Raw genomic sequence first — 26,934 nt, forward strand, 5'->3', positions numbered from 1 at the left:
CAAAACTTGCTTCCATTTATCTGTGCTTTGTTTCCAAAGCTTTTACTGAAACGATATGCTTCAGAATAATAATTCAGACAGACATACTTTGCAAACTATCTTTCAGTATTCAGTTCTGTACCTGAAAGACAGTTCAATCTTCTAGTGCTCTCCTACAATGTGAAAATTATTGGCTCATCATCTTCTTGGTGTTTGTCTTTAATTAAAAAAAAAGAAAACCACCACTATCACCACCACTACCACCATGACTGAAACACACAGACAAAAACCCCTACGAGAAAAATTCACCATAAAAGACAGATCATAAGTTCTGCCTCAGGTGGCCACTCCTAGAATGCCTCTTGTAGGATGACGTAGTCCATATCCTAAATTAGCTTTCCTTGGAAAAAAGGAGCTGCTTCCCCCGAGAGCCTGCCTCCACACGCCAGGAGCTTTCACTGAAACCTTTCTCAGCAGGACTGCCACCTGCTTCCAGGGCAGGCCCCTCAGGCAAACATCCGTCCTCCTAGAGGACAGCGGGAACCTAATCACAATTCCTGCAGCAACGAACGGGGAGAGGCTGACGGCTGGGCTGTTCAGCCTGGAGAAGGGAAGGCTCAGGGGGGGTCTTCTCAGTGTGAGTAACCCTATGATGGTGGGGAGGAAAGAAAACAGAGCCAGACTTCTCAGTGGTGCCCCATGGAAGGAAAAAACACAATGGGCACGTGTTGAAATACAGGAAATTCCATTTAAACATTAGAAAAAGTTGTTTTTTTTTTTTTTTTTTTTTAATTGTAAGTGTGAAACACAGGAGCAGGTTGCTGATGCAGGCTGTGGAGTCTCTCTGCCCTTGGAGATAATTCAAAACCCAACTGGACACGAGCCTGAGCAACCTGCTTCAGCTCTAGCTGGTAGGGCTGGAACTAGACAGGCAGTTCCTTCCAATCTCAGCCCTTCTGTGTGCTTTCTGTGAACATCCACAGGTTTGAAAATGCTAACCTCACCGTTCTGCTTTCTTGCAGATTTGCCACAGGATACAAGGGTTTGAATGCAACTCTCGAGCGGGCATGTTTGGGATAGGATGGGTTTACACTGAGACAAGTCAGGAGAAGAAGAGTAATAAACTTGAAAGACACAATTATAATTTATGTTTGGACATCTGGCTCTGTCACGTGCTGTAGGGCTGACTCTCCATCAGGAAGTGAAAGGCAAAATCCACCTGAACCAGAACAATTAAAGAACATGACTCAGAAAAGAACTGGCGTCTGTATGTGCATATGGATTTTGGTGGAACTTGCTTAAGAACTTTGCTGAATCAGGACTGAAATCCAGTGATACTAACAGGGACTTCACCTTTGTAGGGTGACCTACTTAATTACACTAATACCTTGTAAGAGATTTATTCCTCTCCTGAGGTATGCATTTTTTCTCTGGTGTTTTAGGAAAGCCTATGACAGCCACTATGATGTGTTAAGTGAACTGCTAAAGATTCAAAATAGTTCCAGACAACAAAGAACGCTTTTTCTTTAATGTGCTTTAGAGGAGTAAAGTAAATATATCTGGAAATTTAAGAGCACCAGCTGAAGTGTTTATGAAGTTGTACATGAGCTATTTGGTTGTAACAGCATTTAATTGTAATTCAGTGATCTTATTCACAACCTTTTTGTCTTTTTTATGACTTGTTTCTTATGGAACTAAGCAATTTACAGCACTGTGCCACTATAGGTTAGAGTGTCATGCTACAAAACAAGATCTAACTTTTGCTATTTCATATGAAGGACCGTTTTCTCAGATAGTTTTAGGAATTGTTTTCCACGAGTACTGACAAATATCAGCCTCATTTACCCATCTTGAAGGAACATAAAGATTTTAGGCTGAGGAAAGTTCCTCTGAAGAGACTGCAATTGCAAACTATAGCTGTCAGCTACTCACTTCCAGAAGAATGAGGAGATGTAACCACGGTACAACTACTGCTAATAAACATGCCAGAGCTTCCTCCTCCCATCAGATAGCGTTGAAAACAGCTGCCCTTCTAGCATGCCCAAGGTTAGATGTGTTCAGCACCTGTTGCAGCAAAATGTGGTAACTGTTGAGCGTGTTTTTCTAAAGCAGGTGTTGAACAACCCTGACCCTATTCGCATGAGCTGGACAAATGGACAATTGTTTTTCCTCAACAGAGAGTGCTTGTGTGATCATGACATACAGTCATCTCTGTGATTTTAAGAAAGCCTAAGAGCAATATCTGTTGTTTGCAGCTTAAAGTTTGAGAGCCATTTCAATAAATTGGGAACCAGCCCTGAACTGAACACCTTCTCCAACTTAAACTTGAACTTTAACAGGGTTGTGATTGATTAATTTAGATGATGTCTCCTGCTAGCTCTTATGCTCTCTACTGCAGCTCGTTTTTTCAGCCATCTGGAAACCTGTAGCTGACCTCTCCCTTAAACATCTCCAGATGCACTTGTTTTCAACCTCAGCTACTTCTGAAATCTTTGGCACCCTAACCCCTGTAACACCATTCAGCACAGAGACATTGCTTTCTGTAAGCTCTTTCCTGGACATTTATATTGGACAGGCTTTCCTTACTTCATACCAGGTCCATCAGGAAGTGCAAGTGAATTTGTCCCATTTTATAATGTGTTGGTAGTGTGATAGATAAAAACATACTGAGTAAGAAGATGTATCAGGGTAGATGTTTTTCTTCTGATTTAGGCCTTCGTTCCTCCCAAATTTTAATCATATTACCCTTTTCCACAGGGAAAATATACCATTCTATATAAAGTCTTTCAACTGAAGTTAATAACAGTGTTGTTCACAAGGCTTGGCCCTTTTATTTTTATTTTTGTGATTTTCAGCTGCTTGGCTTCAATGGACCGAACAATTTCAACTTGCATTTACAGAGAATCAAATTGTACTAGGAGAAAAAACAACAACAACAACAACAAAAAAAAAAACACCTTTCAAAGCCCACAGTTGTATGTAATCATGGAATATTAATACTGTAACACATTTTCAAATCATTAAAAGACATTAGAATTTATATGCAAGTATGAAATTAGAAGAGCTGCAAAGTGTACAGCAGTGTATAGTAACGTTCATGTACAGATGTAATAAAAATACAGCTAAAGAGAAATGATTCTAAGATATTAAAAGAATAGAAACTCTGTTGCCAAAGCAAATAGTATTTTATGGAGTAAAACTAATTAATGCTCTCTTATTCTTATTCTTGTGTTCTCCATGCCCATAAGTAGCCACTTGAGATACACAAAGTAATTTTAATTTCTTTTATTAATTTCATGTATGTCCTCTGTGAGCCATATCTAAAAATCAGTTCCTTCAGAAAATTGGTTATCATGAGAAGGAAATTGCTGTTGTATTTTTCAGTAAGATGGGGTTTGAAGCTCGTTCAATATATGGGTTCTCTGTTCCTAGGATTTATCAAGCTGTATATCACATGAAAAACTGAAATTATTTCCTACTTTCCTTCTGTTCAGAAGCAAAGGGAGGAAAACAGCCTCATGCTTTGTATACTAACTTGGAATTAGGAATATCTATTTTCAGTTCCAAGTTTTGGGACTGGAAGACTCTTTTCTGCCACTGACTGATTTCATTCTAGTGTCTCAGTTCTTTGTTTCTAAATAGTAAATATACATAGATCAGGAAAATAAATAAATACAAGCCTGCATTGACTGTAATATGTTGACCACAGTCTTTGCAGGCAGTTTCTTAAGTGCTGACTCTAACACTTGTACATCCAATGCTGAATGTCTGCACACTGATATGTTGTCTGACTTTATCTCAGTATTAAGCAGCAGAGGTAAAACAAACCAACATTTTCATATTCTTAGCTCTATGAACATAATAAAATATTTTAACCTTGTTTTTCTCTTATTGAGCTTTTTTTCAGTATTGCTACACTGTTATAACAACCCAATGTGCTACGATTGGGTTAACATCGCTGATAGCTGATTGCATGTTGTGGTAAGAAAAAGATGAAAACGAAAACTTCTCAAGCAGCCTGCTCTGCTGGGCTGCTCCCACAAAGTGGTGGCTGCTGATTACATTCACAGCAATGCAGCCCCTGAATGGAGGTTTTTCTTTACCAGGCAATCCCCCGTGCTCTCTCCCTTTGCACCAGCTGGCGCACACAACTGGCAGACACAGCAACTTCTCTGCCCCAGCCAGTGCTCCCACTTCTGCAAGGGGTGAATTCAATATAGCATGTGCAAAATAAATACCTGCTTGATTTCACTCTTAACACTTGTGGACTGGAAAATATTACTATGCTGCCCCAAGAAAAACATATGCATTAGTCCTCCTTTTGCCCATTTTTTTTTGATTTTTTATTTTTGGCATCAAAACTGACTGTTTTGGAAGGCGGCTCATTTCTCTTTCATGATGTAGAACTAATTAAGAGGAACAACATTTCAAGTAGACTTGAAGTAGCCTACAAAAGGAAAGCACTGTATCTGTTAGTGTGGTGGATGCTGCTAATTTGTCATACAAGTTAGCTTGTTTCTTTCCTGGGAAAGTACCCTCTTTTTCCAGTACGTGGTTTTTACACACACATTGTGGTTCACAGACGCATCGTGGTCTTCTTCCAGACAATAGGAGCCAGGCTGCCGCACAGGCAGTCAGTCCACTCACCCTCCTCGTCCTCTCCTACCACATGGGCAGCGTGCCCTGGGCCTGGCCTTGCCACCAGACCTCCTCCGTTCAGGTCCAAGACCTGCACTCTCAGGGAGCAGCACCTCATACGTGGTGGCACTGAGGTCAGCCAGTTCTCATCTGTGGACCACACGAGCACCTCACATGGAAAATGTTTTAGTTGGTGGTAGAAAGGATAATACTTACGTATCCTTACAAAGCTAACTTGACCTCATGTGCTGCTGGGTGCATTTTTACTGTGAAACCACCTAACGTGTGGTCAGGTGGGGCTGAAGAGCAGTGCCATCAGTTCAGGACATAAGTCAGTGGATCTTTTTACTAAGAAAAGAGGTTCTCAGAGCAAGAGGCTGTTCTGACCTTTCTTGCTCCACTACCGGACAATTCACAGACGTGTTAGTGAGGGTCTCTACCAGATATCAGTCCTAGCCCTTCAAGGAAATGAACCTGTTCCTAACTCCCCAATAGGTCAGCGCTGAGCTCCCTCCTTCATCGCAGTGAAAATAGCCTTTTTTTTTCCCTGACTAAGGCATGCTTAGGACTCCTCCTGGGCATCTCTCTGAGAGGAAGTCCAGCTTCCATCCTAGCTGAAAAATTAGTCTTGGAAAAAAAAAATCTTGACAGGATGAAATATGCAGATTTTTTTCCCATCTTTTGAAATTTGTGGCTGAAGGCTCATAAAGGGTCAGTCACCTCCACACAGATGGTCTCAGTGGTCACAGATGATGTTAAAACCTGTTAAGCCCCTGTAAGGCAGAGCAGCACAGTATGATCTGAACCTCCATCACAGCTCAGATGGTACTAGTGACCTCCCCTGTAGGAGGTTTTCATCTCTGCAATTGCAGAGCTGCCATCTGGACTTCATTCACCCTTTTTAATTGCACTACGCAAATATGGATACTTTCAGGCATGAGACTGCTCTGTCCTGAGAAAAAGAGTCCTTCGGTCTTGATCGATTTAAGGGACACCAAGGCACTTCTCCAGTTGTGCCGTGGTATGTTGGCGGTACTGCATGCAGTCACATACTTTGTAAACATGTGCTCAGATTAGCACTCAAAGAAAAAAAAAGACATTACTGGTAACTGGAATTTTTTCAAGCTCTGTTATCTGTGGGTGTACTTGCAACTTTCTCCTCAACATCTCTCTCCTGGGTCCCTGAAAATGTGCAGGATTTATGAAGGCAGGAGAGGCTTGGGGCCATAGCACTGCTAACAAGCATAGCCTTGCTTCTCGGGAGGGCAGGTGAGGGGGTGGAGGCACTGAACGCTGCTGCAGGTGCTGTTAGAGCAGAAAAATACACATGGCTGTGCCAAGCTGCAGGTACACAGGGTATCCTGATGCAGTGCAGCTACTGGTGAGCAGCTCCCCTGTTCTGGAAAAAGAGTCCAGCGCCACAAAGGTGATGTTGTGGACACCCCAGAAGTGCTCCTCGGGGTGCTGAGCTGCTGCCAGAAGCGCTCCTGGAGTGACTGCAAGCTGTGATGGGGCTCTCTCCAACAGGAGCATTCACTCCACTGTTTGCCAGCCTCTTTACAGCTCTGTGGTCTGAAATTACTCCAGTGTAGGTGAAGCTTTGCGTAACCTTCATTTTGCAATATAACATTTTGTTCCATTACAGCTTTATTATCAAGCCACAGGTTTTGTGTTTAGCTTGCATGAAGAATTTTGTACAGCAGTATGCTTAATGAATGTCAGCTACCTTTGAACTAAAGATTTATGTAAATAGCAGGCATAAGAGCTGCTTTGAAAATACAAGAAAAATAATTACCTAGAGGGGGACACGTAGAATTCTGCTCAAAAACAAAATAACCAAGAAATTAAAGTGCTGAAACTAAGGTCTCTCACAAGCATACAGCATCAAGTATTTGCTTTATTATTACTACATAAAGGACTTATAAAGGAAGCCTCAGTCAGAGCCTCAGCCAGTCCAAACTGGACCAGAAGCACGAGTTTAGGGAAGGCAGAAAGCATTTTCCATCTACTAACCTACACAACTCCTGCTACCCTAACAATTTAAACTAATAGAGCACCTGGTCCCTTCTGAGTCTCCATCTTATTAGAAACACATTGACTCTGATGGCTGCCTGGGAAGCCAAAAACCACATTCATCACTGGGGTATCTCATCTGACATCAGTGAGATCAGACTTTGGCTTTTATCCTCCAAACAGTGCACAATTTTTACACAGGAACTGTATGAAAATTAACCTTCAGTGCTGCACTAATACTGTAGTATTTGGAGAAAGGCACAGAACGTCGCTCTTTGTTCAATACTTCTCTTAAAAGCATCCTTCATAGCATCAGCTATCTTCATGTGAAAAGCTTTCTGTCCACTGGTACAGAAGAAGGGAAAGTAGAGTTGCTGCTGCTTCAGCCTTGCTGCTTCAGCCTTGGGATGAAGGCAGTGCTCGTGGCACTGAGAGCCCGCAACAGGCACAGAATCACCAGACCAGGCAGGCAGCAAGCTAGTTAAGAACAAAGACGCAGGAGACATGCGTAAGCCCCTCTTCCCAAAAAATACCTGTGCAGAGGTATGGAAACAGCCAGTATTCCTTAGCGGCGGCTGAGCTGTTAGTTTGCAGCAGCTGATAGGGCCAGGCCGTGCCGCCACGTGCTGTCAGGAACGCCGTGGCCTGGAGAACAGAAGAATGGAAACTCACTATATATTATTCGTTTTGTATGCTCTGATTTTGTTTTGGTTTCAGCTGCTGAATAGAAATAAGAAGACGGGAAGAAGTTCTGTTTAATGGACAGAAAGTGCATGAATCAAGAGGAGACGATGGAAAAAATAGTTGTATAGGTACTGATTGGGTAAAACTACTCTCTCCTCTTTCTTTTTTTTTTTTTTAATCTAAAGATCTTTCAGAGAACCTTAATTATTAAGAGCCACTTTAAAATGAGGCAAAGGATTACTTTAGTAGGCTTTTTACAGCTACATTTTCATTTTAGCTGGATTTCAGATGACAAATTATTTTTGTATTTGTAATATTTTAATGGTATTTTGCTAATTCTCTGTGGTATCAAAGTGCCTATAGTGCATTATTTGTCTCCTATGCTATGCTAAAATTCCGGTCTGTATGCATCAGAGATTTCAGTCACAGACTGTATTTTTAATACCCGATGCAGATGGCTTTTAGGTGTTTGCACTTTGAAAAGGTGGCTCTGATGAAGAAAGAGCTTAATTTTCAAAATGAACTTCCCTCTAAAAATCTTAAGTGCCTTGAATCAGGCTAATCAGCCTCTTTCAAAAATTTAGGCTAGTACTGCCAATAAATTAAATCAGAGATTTCTATCTCAAACACAGGATAAAACCACAAATGCTGGACATCCCTCTCCTTGTGCTTGAGTTTGTGCATGTGTGTGCATGCGTATATATATTGCTTAGACCAAAGTTACTGAGTTTTTCACAGCAAAGTCTCTTTAGCCACTTAATCATTTCTGTTGTTCCACAGACTGGGGGAGATATTTGCAGGGAGCTCTGCGCAAGTTGACTTTTACATAATTATCAAAAATCAGTTTTCTGGAATTTTTCTTGTGCGATAAGCATTGTTTAGAAAGTAGTTTTATGTCTATAAATAATTGGCTTTTATTTAACCTTCCTTTTCAATGGCATTTTTTTAAAAAGAAAAAACAAAGAAAACAAGGACACACTGGTAGAATTGATGGTATTTATGACAGATCTTTAAAAAATATTTTCATAAATGATTGACTAATGATACAAAGATTTAGATCCTGCACTCTAATTTGAGCTTACTGTAACGATCTTATCTATAAATGATTAGCAGGTTTATGGGATAGGAAAAAAAATGGATTTTGGGGGGGTTTCAGTACGAATCATGCCCAGAACATGTTCTTTGGCATCCTGAAAACCAAAATAGAACAGGAATGTGTTTCTTAATATGAAATATTAATCTAAATTGGAGCATGTTCACCCTCTGGGGGTTCTATTCTGATTTTTAGTGATTGCCAAGTATCTTTATAGATGACTGATTTGGTGAGTCCTCTACCCAGCATTCAGCAGTGTAAGCACTAGAAATATGTAGTTGCGTAACATCACAGAGATGGGCTTTTGCCAATAAGACATGAGCACAAATTGCAAATAAGAAAAAAAAGATTTTTTTGCCTTGTTCTATGAAGAATGTAACTTATCACAAACCTTTTCTCCCACCACCATGTGCCATCCTAAACACAGGTAAACAGCCTAAAATAAAACAAGAAGCTGTCTTATCTTGTCTAAACGGTGTAAATTTGGAGCAACAGCCATTGTTGCCTTCTCTTCTTTCTTTATGATTTTGGAAATGGAAAACTGAGAGACTTGCATAGTTGAACAACTGCCTACAAAGCCTGAGGCACACAGCTCATTACCGCACTAATACTCTGGCCACTTCTCACAAGGCAGTCACTTGAGAAAGCCATCCATAGGTATGGAGCCAGATTGGTTTTTAAAGGAAGCAGAACCAAAGTTTCTGTTTGGCTTAAAAAAATCGGTACTGTTAAAGAAAAAAGTGCTACTTTATACTCAGATACTAGGAGCTTGACTGCTAGTAATATCAACAGTCTTAGATCACAGCCAAAAAGCAATAATTAAAATTTATGTTAACCTTATAGGTCTACTTTGTAGAGTAGGTACAACATATGTTAGCTCCTTATTCATGGATTTGGGATCATGCTCCTCCTATCCCTTTTTTTTCAGGAAGCTATTAGCAGAAGTCCCTCTTAGGACTTTTAAAGCAATGAGGAGAGGTTCTGTGTTATGGCGGAGAGAAAGGAGCAGTTTACATGCCTGTGTTCAAATACTATGACAAAACATTGCTTTGCATATTACTATATTTTAAAAACAGAGCCTGTTTCTTACGTGAGACAAGGTACACGATATCTGACACAAATGTATATAACAATTACTGCAACTATACATGGAGCATAAGGAATTGCTCTGAGTGAAATCACTGACAGAAGCCTTAGTAGGTGCTAAGCCTTTTAGGCTTAGTGAAATTATAAGATATATAAAGGTTAAGAAGCTAATGTAAAACAAAAAATAGCATTTCGTTATGCTTTAATTTGGAAAAACATGTTGGTTTCTGTCAGTTTATATCTACAATTTTAGTTGCCTTAAGGTCTGAAAGAAGACTTTTTGAAAGCTAGTCCAAAAAAATAGGATTCCTTGTTAGAAATAATGAAAAATTCTGTATGTATATATGCAGACGAGAACACAGATGCCTTTATCTTTCCTAAATTGAGTGAAGGAAAGCTCAAATGGTGAATGAAGTAATTTTGGCAATTCCATGAAAGCTTGCAGTACACAGGCAGATCTGTCAGAGGCAGCGCCCTCAGCAACAATACTGGAGGGATAATTGGTAAGTGGTTATCCAAGAAACACTGGAAAAGACCACCAAGGCAAAAAAAATTGAAATCCTGCCATCACTCTATCACTTGCTCATATATGGATTGAACCCATTTAACACCAAAGTAGTTGGGCCTACAAGCTGCAGAGGAGCAGCGACTGCTTTATTTGCATGTGATCCGTAAAATCCCGTTTTAATTTACTAAGAATACACATCAGGATAGCACTTCAACATGCACAAAATAAGGTATTAACTGCAGGACTTTATGGTTGGGAGTCCTGTGGTTTATGGGCTCCATTAATTTCTTTGTGGTTTGACAAATGACTGTGGTGTGGAGCAACTTCTAATACCTCAGAACCTCCTCAGACTCCATTCGTTCTGTCCCTCTCTTACCAGCTCTTCGGTGTCTTTTAATCCTGTTACCAATTTAAAGCCAGCTACGATGCTGATGTTAAACAAAGCACAAATTACTTTACAGAGCCAGTTCTTGTTGACGCAGAAGGAACATTTCTCTGTTTCTGCTGGCAAGACCTGCAATGGCATTTCGCGGTTTTGGCGTGTTTCTCATCGGTAAAGGAAAGTTGCTTTACTTTGAAGCCATATATAGTACTGGTGGTACGTGATGACACTTGCTTGTAAATAGCCACGCGAAAAGCAGACAAAAGTTAAGCTGCACCGACAGCTGTAAAATTCTCCTTCTCGCTTCAGGGCATGATAATTCTGAGTTCCTTAGGGAAAGGTCATCCTGTTGGCATGCCTTCTTAGGACACTTACACGCCATTCCTAAAAGGTTTCGGTTGCACAAGGCACAAACCAGGCTCTCTGCAGTGACAGATACCTCTGGGAGGTCTATCAGATACCTCCACAAGAGTGCAGCCCTGCTCACTGGGCACTAACCTTACAGAAACTTATATTGATCGGGCAGTAGAACGATCAGGCTGTCACCACTCACAGCTCCGTCAATAATGATGTGACTCTTTCTGGACCAAGGCTTTTCAATGCATTTTCCTGTAGTTGCTGCATATAAAATGCTGGGAATAGGATTTTCTGACCAGGGGAAAAAGTCTGTCTGAACTAAAAAAATGCTGGAAAGGAATTTGCTCCAACTTTCTCCCCTCCTAGTATATATACAGAGTATTAATCTTCAGACAGGCAGAGGATGATAACTGGTGTGAGCAGGCATGCACTACAATCAACAATGATATAATTTCATTCCAGTTCTAACATTTAAAAACATTATCCCTTCCAAGTATCATCAATCAAGCCCTTGCTTAGGAAATACCAAATTAGTTGCTGTTGCTAAAAGGCCATCGATAGATTTTTATATTTAGGGGAACTATTCCACTATCCTTTTTTGCTCAGACTTGATTTCTGGCTATTATCTTTTCAACAGGAATGTTACAAAGGGCTTGCTCAGCACATCTCTATCTTCAGACTCGAGAGGGAAGGGAACCATCTGCAGAGCGTAAAGTATCCTTGGCACGACCGCGATCCTACAGGCAGCTGCTCTCCCGGCCGTGAGAGGGGGAGCTGGTTTCAGTGCCTCTGATTTCCCCGTGAATTATGTGAAGTTCATGTGGTTCAAACCAGTGACTGGGGTATTTTTGCATGTAAATAATCTCATTAAGTTTTGATCAGTAACTCGATAACTTTGTGGTTTTCTAAATGGTCCAGTGGGGAAAAAATAAATGGCTTTCATACCAAGAATGAATGAATAACAATAGGAGATGATTCTTCAGTTAGGAACTGAATTATTTAAATTTACCTTGCTGAGTTACTTCACTGGGCTCAGTGTAGCCTAGCAAGGAGAGGAGAAGAAAGGGAGGATTTGAGCCCATTTTCCCTCAGACCCGATCTACAGTTTATATACTTACACAGCCTACAGTCATTCTCTTTCACTTGTCATTTTACAGTTTACTTTTTTGTATAGATAACATTACTGTGTTTGCACAGATTGGGTTTCAGGCAGTTTCACTGCACATTCTGTGGCCTCCTACACTGTAGCATCCTGCAGTAAGCACCACGTGTCTGCACATCAGAGGAAAGAATCAATTAAATACAGACAAGGCATCACCATTTCAAAGTGTGGTCCTGTGCATAAGTAGCAGAAAACTCAATGAATATTTGAACAATTTTGTAAGATGAGTGCAATAGGCATGCGTGAGCAGCTGGTTAACCACTTCATGAAACGGCTGCTCCACTAAACTGATCTGAAATCACCACAATTTTCTCCAAAAACGTCCAATACCTGTTGCAAGCTACCTTTTTTGTGGCCTTATCGAAATGTTGAGAATCCAGTGGGCCACAGATTGCATCATATTTTTCTACATTAATGCTTCAGTCTGGTTTTATACTTACAGTCTAGTTTTATACTTACAGTCTAATTCAACACCTGTTTTCAAAGGAGAGAGCTTGAGGGACCCGAATAGGCAGTGAATATACAGAAACCCTAGAAAGTTCTTTACAGCAGCACTCACGTTAATCATACTCTTATTTCATTTAAGCATTGCAGTTTATTATCGTGTTGTGGGATAAAGCTACTAGTTAAGAAAGATTTGCAACATTCTTAGGAAATATATAGAAACTAAAAAATATCCACTAAACTCAAATGCAAATTAATTTTCCTGGGGCAATGAATCCAATTGATAGCAAAATCATAATCAGAAGCAGTACAGACACCTGCCTAAATCTCAAGGCTATAATAAAACTCTTTTGTCCCCAAATGCCTTTCTAAGTCAGTTTGTTCATCTATAACACTGAGGATTACTTTACAAAGCAAGGATTATATTGTGCCTTGTGTCTCTCTTCCTGTAACTGTGCCACTTAATACTGGTGTGTGCTCACATGCGTTTGGTGAGTGCTTTCCTGAAGGAGTGGTTTAGTGTGAATAGGTCCACACAGAAAGTAAGTGTCGGTCACTGCAATCCAAGGTATAACCTAACTAGATTAGGAAGATAAATGGAAAACTTCTAATACATTTGGATGCATTTATATTGAAACTTCAGTGTATTTGTGCACAACAGGGTCATCTTTGGAGGAACTAACATGGGCATCCAGAAGTGGATTAGCTTTGCAGCAGCAGGTACCAGGGTAAAAAAAAAAAAAAAAGTTGCTTTTGCTATTTCTATAATATGCAAGTTGCTATTTCTGTAATATGCAAGTTGCTTTGCTATTTCTGTAATATGCAAAGAGTCTACAGTCCTGTAGGACTGTGATAGGATATGGATCACCTCATCCCTTTCTCCCCGCTTGACAGCTTAAGACAAGATGGGATTTCATTTTTTGGTTTATTTTGGGTTTGGAATTTAAAAAAATGTTCATCTACGCTTCTCTTCTGCATAGATAACACTTTTTGTCTACTCTTCTCCCCTTTGTCCCAATGTCTTCACATCCCTCCTTTCCCTTAGCATTCCCAAAATGTTTTTTTCATTCTCTGTTCCTATTTCTTTCTGCTTTCATCAACAGTTAATTCAAGTCTCAAGTCAACTCTTCCTTCTTTCCCTGTTCCTCATATTTATGGACATTTGCTCAATCTCTAACCTCCCATACCTGTCCCTACTTTTTCCTGTTTTCTATTATACCAATTTTAACCTCACCTTCATAGCCCTCCCCCTTTCCTACACTTTTTCTTCCTGGTTCTACTGTCTTTGAAATCTCCCTTCCTCCTCTGAAATAGTGAATGGTTTCTGTTTCTTGTTTTCAGTTTCCTTTTCCTTATCTGACATTGTTTCCCTGGTTCTCCCTTCTTTTAAGCTGTCTTTAGGCTGTCACGTCTATTCTGCCCCGCTCTTCCTTGCTCTCACTTCTGGTTCTCCCTTCCATCCTTCCAAAAAGCTGCTCATCTCACACTCTTTCTGTGTGGCTGTCGTCTCCTGTCAGTTCTGGTACGCATTGTGTGCTCTCACAACTGGCACATGTGGAAACTCAAGACATTCTGTTGAGATTGCTGTGACTTGTTGCAGAGAACAGGCACAGGAAAGAGAGTGCAGCTTGTCCAGTGGATGAAAGACCTGGGCTGGATGTGACAGCTTGATTTAGTAACTGAGAAGAACAGGAACACATCCCATGAACGCACTGGTATGTTAGTGCTTTATTTCCCTGTCCTGAACAGTTTTGTCAACGTGTCAGTATTAAAGAATTTCCTAAGCCACCATCCTTACTCCAATCCTGCAAAATTTCAGAACAGAATCTAAGCCAGGTGCACACTGAAACAGTGCAGTAGGTGTCCTCACGCTTCCTATCCATGAATTATGCTTCTGAATGACTGCTTGTTTGTGTAGAGCGATAGGTTTCCGAACCTTAAGTTGACAGATTTCTCTAGTGAGACCAACTATTACACTCATTGTTTTGACAAGCAATTCTTTTCAAACTTTCTGGCAGTCCTTAACTAAAGCGATTCAAGAAATATTGACCTCTTGGCGAGGCATCTAAGGTACATCCTTAAAAACAAAGACAATCTGAAGGCAGGGTATCTTTGCCTTTTGTTTTAAGGACTACATTGTACCAACTCGTACATCAGACTCTGCACATTGACAAGCCAGCCTTAGCCTGCGCAGTTTCCTTCTTTTGGCAGGAGCTTTTGCCTGCAGAAGACTTACTTAAATACAAAATACCTGATTTTGAATTACCGTATTTAAAGAATAATTCTGTTTCTCTTCTTTGATGAATGTATTTCCCTGGCGACAGGTCTGTGAGCATTCTATAAAAAGAAACGCAAAAGTGTGCATAGTCTCACCTAGTGATGTCCTTTCGTTAGTTAATACGGACAACGTATTCTGCCCATCTTTAACACATCTAGCAGAAAGCTGGAATTGCCACACAATGGCTTGGAAACACTGATATTAGTGGGTACAATTGTCCATGTTCTGCAGTAGGTGAAACTATTGCTTGTTTTTTTTGTGTCCTCAAAATATATTTAACACCACCTGCCAATTTTAAAAGTGGATTCCAGTTGTCCTAGCAAGGGAGACTTTTCTCAGCTGCTGGGACCTTCAAAAGTGAAGCACTTCCCTGCTGTACAGGACTGCCAGAACTGTTCTTCCCTGAAGCTGCTTCCTGGCTGAAGTTCTCATTCTAACAGATCTGTGGAGCATATTATGAGAAGAAAGGTCAGATAAGCACTGATACATTTTTCTAGTGTGCTTGAATGTACCACTAATAACTATGAGATTGTAACCTGGTGAGCCAGACTTTGTGTAGCTGCCAGATACCGGGAAGTTTGTCCTGTTCAACTTTTGTTTCATCTAATTCTTCTCTCTAGTTTTTAATGTAATCAACGTTGCTTTCTTTAACATAATCTTGTTCCACGTATTGTTAGTGAAGCTGGCTGCTCCAAAGAGATGTAAACGAACTTCTGACCTCTGGAGGTGAAAGAGGAAGGTGAAAGAAGGGAGTAAAAGGTACGTGGCCTGTAGCACTCAGCAGAAGATCAGAAACCAGAATGTTGCCAAGATGCTGGCTAGTTGCTACATAAAACAAGTCAAAAAAGTAGGGGACATGTCAGCCACAGGACCGGATACTGGCAGGTGTCAAGAGGAATTCTCTTTTACAGTGTCAACAGTTTTGTTTTACTTTGTAAAACTTTTTTACTTTTTTACTTTCCCTGCTGTACTGCAAGCAGCATTCTTAAAAACACATTTCCAAATGATATAAAGACTCACAGCTGGAGGTGGTTATTTCAATAAAATGTATTTCACTTAATTTGGACACACAGTTGGGACAGAAGCTTTATTGAAAAAGCTTTTAGAGAATTAATTCACGATAGTACATAGAAATGTCTGGGACTTAATTAGGACAGTAGTCACAAGTTTTCCTTAATGAGGTGTATTTGGCCACTGCCATGGACTCACATGGTGTTTAACCAGGTGTTAAATATATGTGAAACACTAAACTTCAATCTTTTCATAGAAACCTTGCCAAACGAAGATTTAAAAAAGACCAATAAATGAAATACAAGATTATTATTCTTATTTCCTTTAGCACTTCACTTCATTCTGAGCCTGATGCTCCTTTTTGTGTGGGTTTTAGTGCCAGGGCCAGGAAACAGAACAGATTTCCATTCGTGTATGTGAATGTCAACACTATAAAAATGATAATTTCCTGAATAAGCAAGGAACCTGGAGGACAGCAGGCTTCCAGATCCTGAAAGGTCATGTGTACCATTTCGTTTATGTTTTTCTAACTGCAATGTCCCTTCAAAATGCTCTGGAGCCCAGGTACAGGGACTGAATTATTCAAAATTACTGAAACAGCATTGAAATAGCTTTTTTCTAGCAGTAGATGTCTTGGAGAGAGGGCAGCTTTGTATGAAGTAAAGTCAGCCCATAATTTCTTCCCCTGGTACCCAAAGGACAGGGACACTTTTGTTTGAGAGAGCTAGAAATAATCTTTTAAAACACAAAGTAGTACCGAAGAATGTGAGAAATGGGGCTTTTCCCTTCTTACTTATTTTGAGGAAGACACAAAACTTCAAAGGTCAACTTATTTTTTGCTCCTCACCTTGATACTCTCAGCTCCACAGAAACTTGCTCTACTGATTTAGAAGAGCGTTGGAATGAGGAGCTCCAGTTCTTTGCAGAGCAACGACCCTGAGAACAAATGTTTTCCTAATTCAGCTGCGACCAGAACTCAGGTAACTGGAGGAGAGAGCCATCAGTCACAGGATGCTTTGATATTTATCCTGCTTTGAAGTCTGGAAAATCTTCTTCTTGCAATAGGGGAAGAGAGAAAAAGGGAGCAAGCTTGTATGCGCTGTCTTCGCATGCACTCAGCTTTTCCAGGGACTGGAGAAAACAGCAAGCATTATTCTGGCCTGCTCTGTCGCCACATGAAGCTGAACTGTGTTTCTTGGGGGGTATAACTTGGGCAATTCCCTGGGGCATTGGGCTATAAACAGAGGAAAAGCAGGAAGCAGCTAGAGACACCAGCAGAGGACAGAGACCTGATCTCTACCCCTCTTCCAGGTGAAGCCAACTCTCTCCCCATAGCCATCATGGTATATCCATAGAAGAGCTTTCCATACACATGACTAGGGGCCAGACTCAGCCATCTTTTTTTATTTTTCTAAGTTAGATCTGCAGCCTTCATCTCAGTTCATGTATAGAAAACATGACCCTTATAATGCCTTTCAAGCCAATACACAAAGCAGTTATATTTGGACAGCAGCATAACTGGAGAAATGTCCAACAAAGCATGTCAATAGAAGAACTCTAGCATATTTCCTATTTTAACAGTATGTAATTTGAGTGTTTGTTCTCTCGAGTGCCTTCAAATTATGCCAATTTCTGGAGATTAGAGTCTAGGCTAAGCACTCTCCATGAACAGATATACAGTGGATCTCTGTTTTAGTTGGAATAGCGTTTATATATGAACTGATTGCTTATTGCCTGAAAGAGCTATTCAGCTGGCTATAAAAATTGTGGTTTTGACATGGGAATGTTCTTGTGGCATTGTTTTACATAGCAGTGGTTGTATCTGAAACTTTAGATTCTCTTTGGACGCTTCAGCTGTGATGTGGTTTGAACTGGAGTACCCAAGACTTCTTTGATTCCCTACCAAGGGAAAAGTGAAACACTATTGCATGTTTTTGATGTCCAGAGACGTCTATGTTACTTTCTCTGCAGGATCGTCTTGTTACGTTGCAGGTATATTACCTTCCTGACAAGTAACACAGATTAATGCATTTTCTGGTGCGGGAAACCTAATTAAAAGAGTCGAATTTACAAACTTGGACTCAGTCTAAATCACTCACTGGAAAACATTTCTCTTTTCAGACAGAGCGGTGACTAAAGCTTAGTAAAAAAGTCTTTCATTAATCCCGTTTCATATACTGACTCAAAATGTAATCATGGGCATATCCCAAGACCTCATCTGCTTCAGGCAATCCGGCTAGAAATTAGGTTAAAAAATGAAGCATTGTGGAGTGCTGTGTACCATATCCAGCCTGAGCGTTCTTTGAACAACAACTTCAAAATTCTTCAAACCTGTAGATAAAATGAGGATGTATAACTAAAAAAATGTTGATGTGAACGGGTGGATTACCGCACTCCTTACAAAGCAAAGCTGTCTCCTGAGAGAAGAAAGGCAGCCCCTCATTTACATGAGCATCTACAACTGCAAAAAGACTAATGAAATAGATGTAACAAAAGACTCTGCATTTTATAGCCTGGAACAGATGGACAAATCATAAAAACCAATTCATGATTTAATTCTTCTGACAAATAGACGGGTTGCTGATTCAGGGAGACCAATGGGGTGCAACTGCTGCTGCAGATTATGTTCAAAGGCAGCGAGCATTTCTCAGACTTACTCACCGTTCCTTGCTGACAGAAATTAGCTTGATTTCAGCTAATTGGGAATTTTCTATTTATAAGGGTTCACCTCACATCTAATTAGAACTTTGTATGGAAGGAAATTTTGGTGTCTATTTTTAGCTGAGTTTTTACATTTGCATTACATTTTAATTAGACATTTTTGAGCTGTGCATGAGCAGCAGTTGCAAAAAAAGGATGATCTGGATTTTTAAAGTACAGTGTGAAAAACATGGAGCTGCTAAACTCCATTTCTGACTGTTCTTACATGTACTTTGGGAAAGTTTCTTTTGGAGTTTTGTGCAAATTCTACAGAATTTGGCCTAGTAATGTCTGTCTTCAGTAAGAACAACAACGTAACCACGGTCTGGTCCTAGCCTGTCACAGCACAACCCACCTCTACAAACAAAGACCTACAATGTCAACTCCTGTACCCCGTATGAGTATTGACTTTAACTTTGCTTAGTCAAGAACATTATAAAAACAAAACTGAAAAAAAATGCAGAGACATTAGAATGAAAAGGCTCAGTTGTTTAAAAATGACTTGGGTCCTATGTGACCATTTAAAAAAAGCTCTTACAGTCATATTTTTAAAAATAAAATAGCTCTACTGTGCAACTTTTGCTTTCTTCCAACAGAATCGTGTTGTGTTGAATTTCAAGGCTGACCCTGGAAAGCATCTTAGGTGGCAAAGCAAAGATCAAGGCCAATGTCAAATTTTTCTAATTTATATTTCTCCAATGCTTTCAGAGTCTGGAGGCACGACAAAGTCTCACTGGATTGTGGGTATTATATTCCCACATATGTCTCACGAAGAAATTTCTTGGGACCAAGAAAATCACAGAAGGAAAAATCCCTTATTCTTTTTGGCTTAGTGTAAGATATGCATATGTGAAGTGTAACTCAGGCAAGGCTTTTCAACATCTCTTGTTTCAGACTGCTATTTGTGACTGTGGCAGGTATCCCCGAATAATGAAATTGCTATCAGCAAATGGCCCTCTTCTCCAGGATCACATGAATGTCACTATACAGTGCTGAAAGAAGAAAATCAGGTCGTATTTCACATAAAGAGAGAATGAAAGCTGGAAATGGTTTTGTATTTTTTCCCCCTATTTTCTTTTCCACTCCCAGTCATATCTGCATGGCTGATGGTTAACAGGGTGCTTTGCTTCTATGTGTGGAAGCATTTGTTATTGCTTGCTCACCGCTTTCCATAGCAACACAATGTCTCTGTTTAAGATCCAGTGGAGATGAGCAAACAGAAGAGCCTTTAAGAAGCAGTTTGTGAAAGAAGATAAATTAAACTTAACTCTTTAACAGTGCAGTCAGTATTTATTATGGTATTGTGAAATGTCTTGCTGAGGCCAGAATGCCCTCCATCTTTAAGCACAAGAATGGCCATATTGGGCCAGATCCACTGTCCCCTTAGCACAGAAAGCTGTCTCTGCCAGGACTGGGTAGTGGATTCCTACAGAAGACCACAAAAGCAGGACAGGAATGACATGAGAAATCCTCTGCTATACTATACTCTTTCTGCCCTCCCACAGTTCCTTCAAGCTGCAGCTGAGGAACTTCCTTGACTAAAGGAGATGTCTATGCTTTTTTTTTTTAGATGCGGGTATGTATGAAGCGGTTAGACTGCAAAGAATTCGATCCTTTATTCTCTTCACTAACAGCAAGAAACAAATCGTAGGCTCTCTGGTTGCACACTGCACTCAAGGGATATGTTAAGAACAAAAATGCACAAATCAGAGACTACTTGAAAGGTCCAAATAATTTACTGAACTTTTTAAAACCACAGAGTCAATAAAAAGGTATATAGCTTTAAAATATCTACCCCGAAGACCACATTTTGTTTCAAAAGAATTAGAAGAGCAAGTGAATAGTAAATTAAGACTCAAGTCAGGTTGTGAAAGATGAATATACTAGAAACACACTCAGCACATGGAAAAGGCTAAAAAACCTTGGTGAGAGCAAACACAACAAAGGATTTGTGCCCCAGCCTGGAAACTGAAATATGTCCACGACAACATGCATATGTATTGCTCCTATAGTAGTATTTGTAGAAGCAGCAGCCATTTACAAGCAGAAATTCCTTAGAATCCTTTTCTCTACCACATACTACATTACCCACCTGGTGACAGCAATCATAGCTATGAACAACAGATAGGTAAAAAGTGTTAACTGGGCACACTTTCCTGTCACTGCAGCAGATTTTTAATTACCAGACTGTTCACTAGCACTGCCAACTCTCGTAATTGTAACTGTAAGCCCTTCTGTATATGAGGGGTGCTTTAAGCCCCTTAAGTCCTGGAGTCATTTGATACATCATAATGTCACTTTTACCTCCCTTTCCCTTATGTTTATATCCCCAGGATTACCCAGAAAACCTTGGTGACAGATACTCTGAAGCTTAAGAACATAACTGAACAAATAAAAAGAACCACCAATTTTCAACTCCCATGATTACCAAGTCAATTCTAGTTGACATGAATCTTGGTCAGGGGGACCTGACAGCATCTGCCAGAGCTGTTTGCTGCAACAGCCCCAGCTCAGCATCAACCTGGTCTTTCTTTTCCATATCTGTCCAGCCAAGGATGCTGTCATTACTTATACAATAGAAAACATCCTCAAGTTATCATTTAAGTTATCACTTACTCTTCAATTCAGTCAAAAAAAATAGCCAATACTTTGAAAATGACATTTATAATAAATGTTAGTAAATCCCTGACTGCTCACCAGTAGCTCTTGGGTTTATAATGTTCATTTTCTATTCAATAGAGATAAATTTGGATTTAAAGCAACATGCTCCAGTATTTCTATTTTTAAAAATTGTTAGAAACCATATGGAGCTGGTTTGCAAATACTACTGAAACACGCACTGTGAGAGCAGCAGCAGTCTGGTGAAAAGGCCACTAAGGAAGGAAATAAGGAAGGGTAAAGACTGAATTTTACAAGCAAAAGCATATCTTTTTGTCAACCTTATCTGAATTGGCACAAGAATACCATTTTCTCTCTTTTCTGGTTTTAGTCAACATTACTTTCATGTTTTATTTCATCACCAGACACTCACAACAGAGTAGCAGCCATTTTACACATGACTTAGCGCTACTGTACTGTATCAAAGTATTTACGAAATATATTATAATTAGGATTTTTCCTCTGCTACAGCAAAATCGTGGTTATGGACACTTTTAAATGTGATTATTCAATATGCCTAATGACAGAATTACATATATATATATAAAGTAACTCTGATTTTTTATTATTTTTTTTTTACCTCAAAAACATTAAGTGAATGGTAGCAACAGACTGATACAGAATAAGTCACAGCACCAAATAGAGCATGGAGAAAATAAAAATGCCTGGGAATGCAGCTCTTCAATTAAACACACCACAGCAGCAGAACAAAATCAATAGACACACTGACAAAGCACACTAAAATTTGTGTAAATAATTTCTGGTTTTCTCAATCTAATTTGATGGTTCAGCATATACACGGCTATTACAGACAGTTATTATGCCCAAGGGGTGCCTGTGCTGTGCAGGGCCACGCAGGCCAGTCCGCCACTGTCCCTCACTGCCCCCATAGCTAGTGAATAGTCACAGCATTTAAAAGGAGGTGAAGGAAAGGGGAATGTAGCGTGAATTCAAAACAGATTAAAAATAAAAAATCTTAAAGCTCTCACCAAAAGGATATCCCTGCATGGGCTCCTGCTTCTCCTTCTGAGGTTGCCAGGGCCTCCAGCTTCTTTCTTCTCCCTCAGCCAGGGGCTTGCTGCAGGCAGCGGGCAACCCCTAGGTCCAGGCAGGCCCAGCCCAAACCTTCCAGAGCCTCGGTGGCACCACCCTGCCATCCCCTCAGCTGCCTCTCTTAGCCAGACTGCTTCACAGCTGTCCCTGCTTGGCCTCAGTATTTAGGACGGGGCAAGTGATAAATACAGGCCCTCACTGAAACACAACCACAAAAGCAGGAGCTCTGAGAGGAAGTCCTCTGCTTGCCGTATCTCCTAGCTGCGGGCAGGCCTCCAGCAGCCTGAGCTCCTGCCACCATGCTGCCTCCTGGATCCCTGACAGACTTTTGTCCCTTTGTCTAAAGGTATTGCAAATATTTATGACCCTCTGGTTAGAACTGAAGTGTATGGTTTCAAAACGCTCGGTAGGCTGATCTAAAGCTTCTTGCTGCCAAATGGAGTGTGTGCATCCACCTGCCTCGGCTTCTCTCCTTACCCTCAGGATGGTGCTGGCCCTGCCAGAGCCCTTCCTATGTGCCAATTCTGTTAGCAAAAAACAGGGGAAAAAAAAAAAAAAACACCAAACCCTGCAATGAAAAATTTGAATATCTCATTGCCATATTAATGAGTGAAATTAGATCACAGGAGGGTCCAAAATGTGCCAGAGCTCGTGTGAGAAAGGAGGTCAGCAGGTGAGAGCAGGAGGGATGGTTTGAGGAAGGAGGGGAGATTGAGTCTTTTTTGTCCACGTTTAATTTATTGAATTTCAATCTTTGTTTTATTTTAACTCTAAAACCCAAGTGTATGAGAAAGGAGGAAGCAGTCTGGCATTGTCAGCCCTTTCCCCTCAGTTACTGGTAGCTGCCAGTGGAGTGCTGCCACCATTTTGTGGCCTGCTCACACTGACACGTCCAAGCAGCCAGCACTGTGATCCTCACTGCTCACACGAGCTATCAGCAACGAGTTTCCTTCTTTCTATGACAAAAAAAAAATTCCTCTGTGCAAGCCAATGTGCTTATACAAATGCCTGCAGCTTTTCTGAAGTGGAATGTGAATATTTTTCCTGAAAATCACGCAAACGTGAGTAAAAGGCTGTGCAAAATAAAGCATTATAATTTGCATGTGGATTGATCTGATAACATGTTTCTATTGGCATAATCTTGGCAAGTTCTCTTGGGTGTGATTAAAATTTAGAAAGTAATGAAACATACCTTTTTATTCTTCTCTCGGAAAACCAGAGAGCCAATCTATTGCTTTCTGGCCTGAATTCTATCCCTCTTCTAATCCCCTAGACAGAATAGTTTTTGTCAATGCTGAAGGTAGATTGAGCAGTTTCTACTATCAAGATACAGGTATAACAAAATGCAGTGGTTGAAGTTTAAGTCAGCAAATTTTAAACAGGAAAAATAAAACATTTTTAACACTGATAGAAATAACTACAGGAGCAGTTTACTACAGGAGCAGTTTACCACAGGTGTGGAAAACTCAGCATATTTTGCACTCCCTAAATTTGAATTAGCTCTCTTTATAAAAAGATGTTTTCTAATGAAGTTTTTGGGGTAACCATGGAAATTGCTGGATAGCATAGGCACTAGGTTAGGTTCAGCCAGGCCATTGTGATCGTTCCTGTTTTACTACAAAGCATGATTATCATCCTCAGATTCTGTCAGACCATAGGCTGATAGCCTTCCAGACAAGCAGTACATTTTCTAACAAAGCTGACTTGAAAGCTGAGTCAAGAGTGTTCCTTCCCTCATTACACTGAGGATCAGATGCCCCAAGAGCCTGCAGAGAGCTGCGAGTTTGAAGGATACTCTACAATTTACTTAGTGGCAAATACAGCTAACTCACCTTACATGACTACTAATTTTAGAGAAAATAAAGAACACAGGGTAAGGCAAGTGGTGTACAGTCATGCATCTTTGCTTTCCTGTTTTATTTAGAGTCAGTCACAAAGGGTATTCGGAATATCTATTTTTTTGCCAATATTGGCAATTTCCCCAATGTACAATGAAACAGATGTCATTGATTTTAATTTCACTAAGCACGTTCACTATAATCATCCACTAGCAGAGTCTATATTGAAAAAAAAAGAAACATAACTTCAAAATAACCGGACAAGTGTCTAATCCTATTAACACTTGACTTGAATAGTTGCATTTGGTATGGGATATTTCTTTTGTTTAATGTCCAGCTAATAATAAATGTTGAGGAGGATAATTTGATACCAAAAAAACAGGAAAAAATAATTAGCTACAAATGCCAATACATAATATGAAACTATATAAGATTGCTTAGCAACAGTAATGCAGTTAAATCAATACTCTGGTATCAGTGCTATGCATTTTGAGATGACAAGCTTTGCTATTTTCCAGACCCTTCCACCTTATAGCTGCTCATTAATTACCTTCATTTGTCAGCTGGCAGTACAAACAGGGTACAAATGTTTAGTCTGCTGCTTGTGTTAATATCTACGAGTTGCAGTAGACAGAAGTTTTCCAGAACTCTGCCATATAACCACCCTATGAAATTTCTTAGCTCTGATGTTTGCTAGCACTACTAGCTTGTTTTCTTTTTCTTACAAATGAAATCACAGAAGAAAATGTCTGAAGCTAACACTATTTTGTTTGTATTCTTAACAATATCATTTCATAGCAAAGCAGAAATTTCACTTCAACATCAGTTTTAGATGTGCTTGCTTACAAGTTACATTTAAGTGTTCAGTTTTAGGGCTAGACTGATTTACACAGCAGCATATTTGCATAAGCCACCTTGTATTCCCACCTCATGAATAATAGTGTAGGAAGAAGTGGAGGTAAAATCGTGTCCACAAAGCTTGCATGTCCTGTAGTCTTCCCAGGCAGAGAAGCAACAGAAGAATGAGGCAAAGAAGCATGCTGAGTGTTACTGCTGTGCTCCCACCAAGTGAAACAAACTCGATCCTAGGCATTGGCTCACTCAGTCACTTGTTGGGGCAGAAAGGGAGCCAGAGTATAAACATATATATGTAGAAGAGTTTTGCATTAAGCCTGGCATTGGACCAGGCTTCCTCACTGCTATGTAAGCCAGCCATGCATCATCAACACTTTGTCTAGAGATAGCATATCATTCCTTTTCTGAAGTACCACATTGAGGGAAATAGCAGCTCAAGGCAACAGGTAGGAGGACCCTGTGTCTAAACTTCTACCACTGCTTCATTAGGAGGTACCCGAAGCCAGTTTGTTGACCTGGCCAGGACTATAATCTTATCCATACTCCTCAGACTGGAGCTGTTCTATGAGCAGTGGCATCACCTGCTCTTAATGCTGCTTTGTGTGGAGCTTTTGTTTTTTTAAGCAGCTAGGAAGTTACTGAATAGATACAGGTGGGATTCAGCCCTGCTCCTTAAGAGGTTTTCCCAGAGCATGACAGCATGAATTTTTTGATTTACACTTGCTTTCTCAAGCTGTTTTTGCACTGCAGCTGCACAAAAGCTGTAATTCAATGACCTACTAACATTTTCCACATAAAAAGCCAGCAACATGTTAGCGTAGTTCCTTGTATTGCAGTAGGCTGACATGGATGTAACAGACAGATCTCAGATAACCTGGGCTTACAATGTTTTATGAATGTGTTTATTTTTACCTAGCATCAATAGAGTTCTCGCACAGTTGAAATGAAACACAAGTTAATATTTTCAGGACTGTTGTTGAAGCCAGGTCCTATAAAGCTATATGGTCTGCAGGGAAGAGGGAATGTAAGCAGCTTCTGCTATCTATCCATGTGGAAAAACCTACTTCACTTTGTTTGTGAGAACTGCTGAAGACGGTAATAATGCCAGGTTACTTGCCTCTGTATGTTAATGGAATATACTGAAGATCTCTATCTTCAGTGTTGTTGCTTCCAGTTCTTGCTGAGGCAGCCTGCAGGTTTATACAGCTGATCTTTCCTCTTTTATTTTATACGGATTCTTTTTGTCAATATAAACACAGATCAAAGCTAAAATGTTTTAAAAATGAAGCTAGAGACAAAAGACAGCAGCTGGTCCCCAGAGGGAGGGCTCCAGGTCGGAGAGACTGGGGAATTTCCTCCTTGTCTTTCAAAGGCTGTTGCTAAGGAGACCACTTTTGCCTCAGGAAGCCTGTGGGATGGTCCAGTTGACATATATGCAACACTTCTGCTCCTAAGGCAAAAGAGAAGAACAAGCTGTGGAGTCTTTTGTCAGGACAGAGCACAGAACTCCATTTGCAATGCCGTTTTCAACTACTATACTTGCTATTAAGAAGAGGCAGCAACCTCACACCATTTTTTTTCCCTTTCCTTCACAGTCATCTTCACTGCAGATGAGAAGAAAATGGCAAAGAAGATGAATCCTTCCTAGCAGCAGAAATCCAAGTAGAGCACAAGCTTTTCATCAGAATGGCTCTCCAGCTAGGCATAACCCTACCATTGCTATTTCAGCAGATAATCATTCTAAAATTGACACCATCTGTATATTCTCTAACAGTATTCTCCACCACTAACAGTAGGTAGTACAGATGAACCTGAGCTGGCTTTACTCCAGATAGTGCTACTGCATTAGTAAATAGTTTCGGTGGTGATTTTAAGTAACACAAATAACTGACTTACTTAAGAACTTAAAATTACTATTTTTACATTTAACCTTCCAGCATTCCCAGCTTTGATAATTTTGGTTTTTTTTTCACATTGACTTTTGTACCAACAAATTTGACATTCACATCAGTTGCGCAACATCAGCAGGAAAACTGAGGTCAGAAGACCTCAATTGTCCCATCTATTGTTTCCCTGTGACGATCTTTCTGCCAGATAAATTAATCTTGAAGGACATTTCCTAAAATGGAAGAAAAAGAAGTTTCCACTGGATTATTAAGAATTAAAAGGTCATTCAAATCTGATATATATACTTT

General features: G+C 40.1%; 1 long non-coding RNA gene across 1 annotated transcript in view; it reads right to left on the bottom strand.

Annotated features, from left to right (window-relative positions):
- LOC136790378 (uncharacterized) overlaps window positions 1-22,611 on the bottom strand; it is a 35,000-nt gene extending 12,389 nt beyond the window's left edge. Inside the window, exons 1-2 of the long non-coding RNA XR_010830229.1 lie at window positions 21,983-22,611; window positions 7,164-7,275 (exon numbers count right to left, since the gene is read on the bottom strand). This is a non-coding gene — a long non-coding RNA (uncharacterized lncRNA). The remainder of the gene's footprint in view (window positions 1-7,163; window positions 7,276-21,982) is intronic.
- Between the last annotated feature and the right edge of the window lie 4,323 nt (window positions 22,612-26,934).

The sequence above is a fragment of the Anser cygnoides genome, chromosome 3, assembly GCF_040182565.1.
Source record: "Anser cygnoides isolate HZ-2024a breed goose chromosome 3, Taihu_goose_T2T_genome, whole genome shotgun sequence".
Taxonomy (NCBI): domain Eukaryota; kingdom Metazoa; phylum Chordata; class Aves; order Anseriformes; family Anatidae; genus Anser; species Anser cygnoides.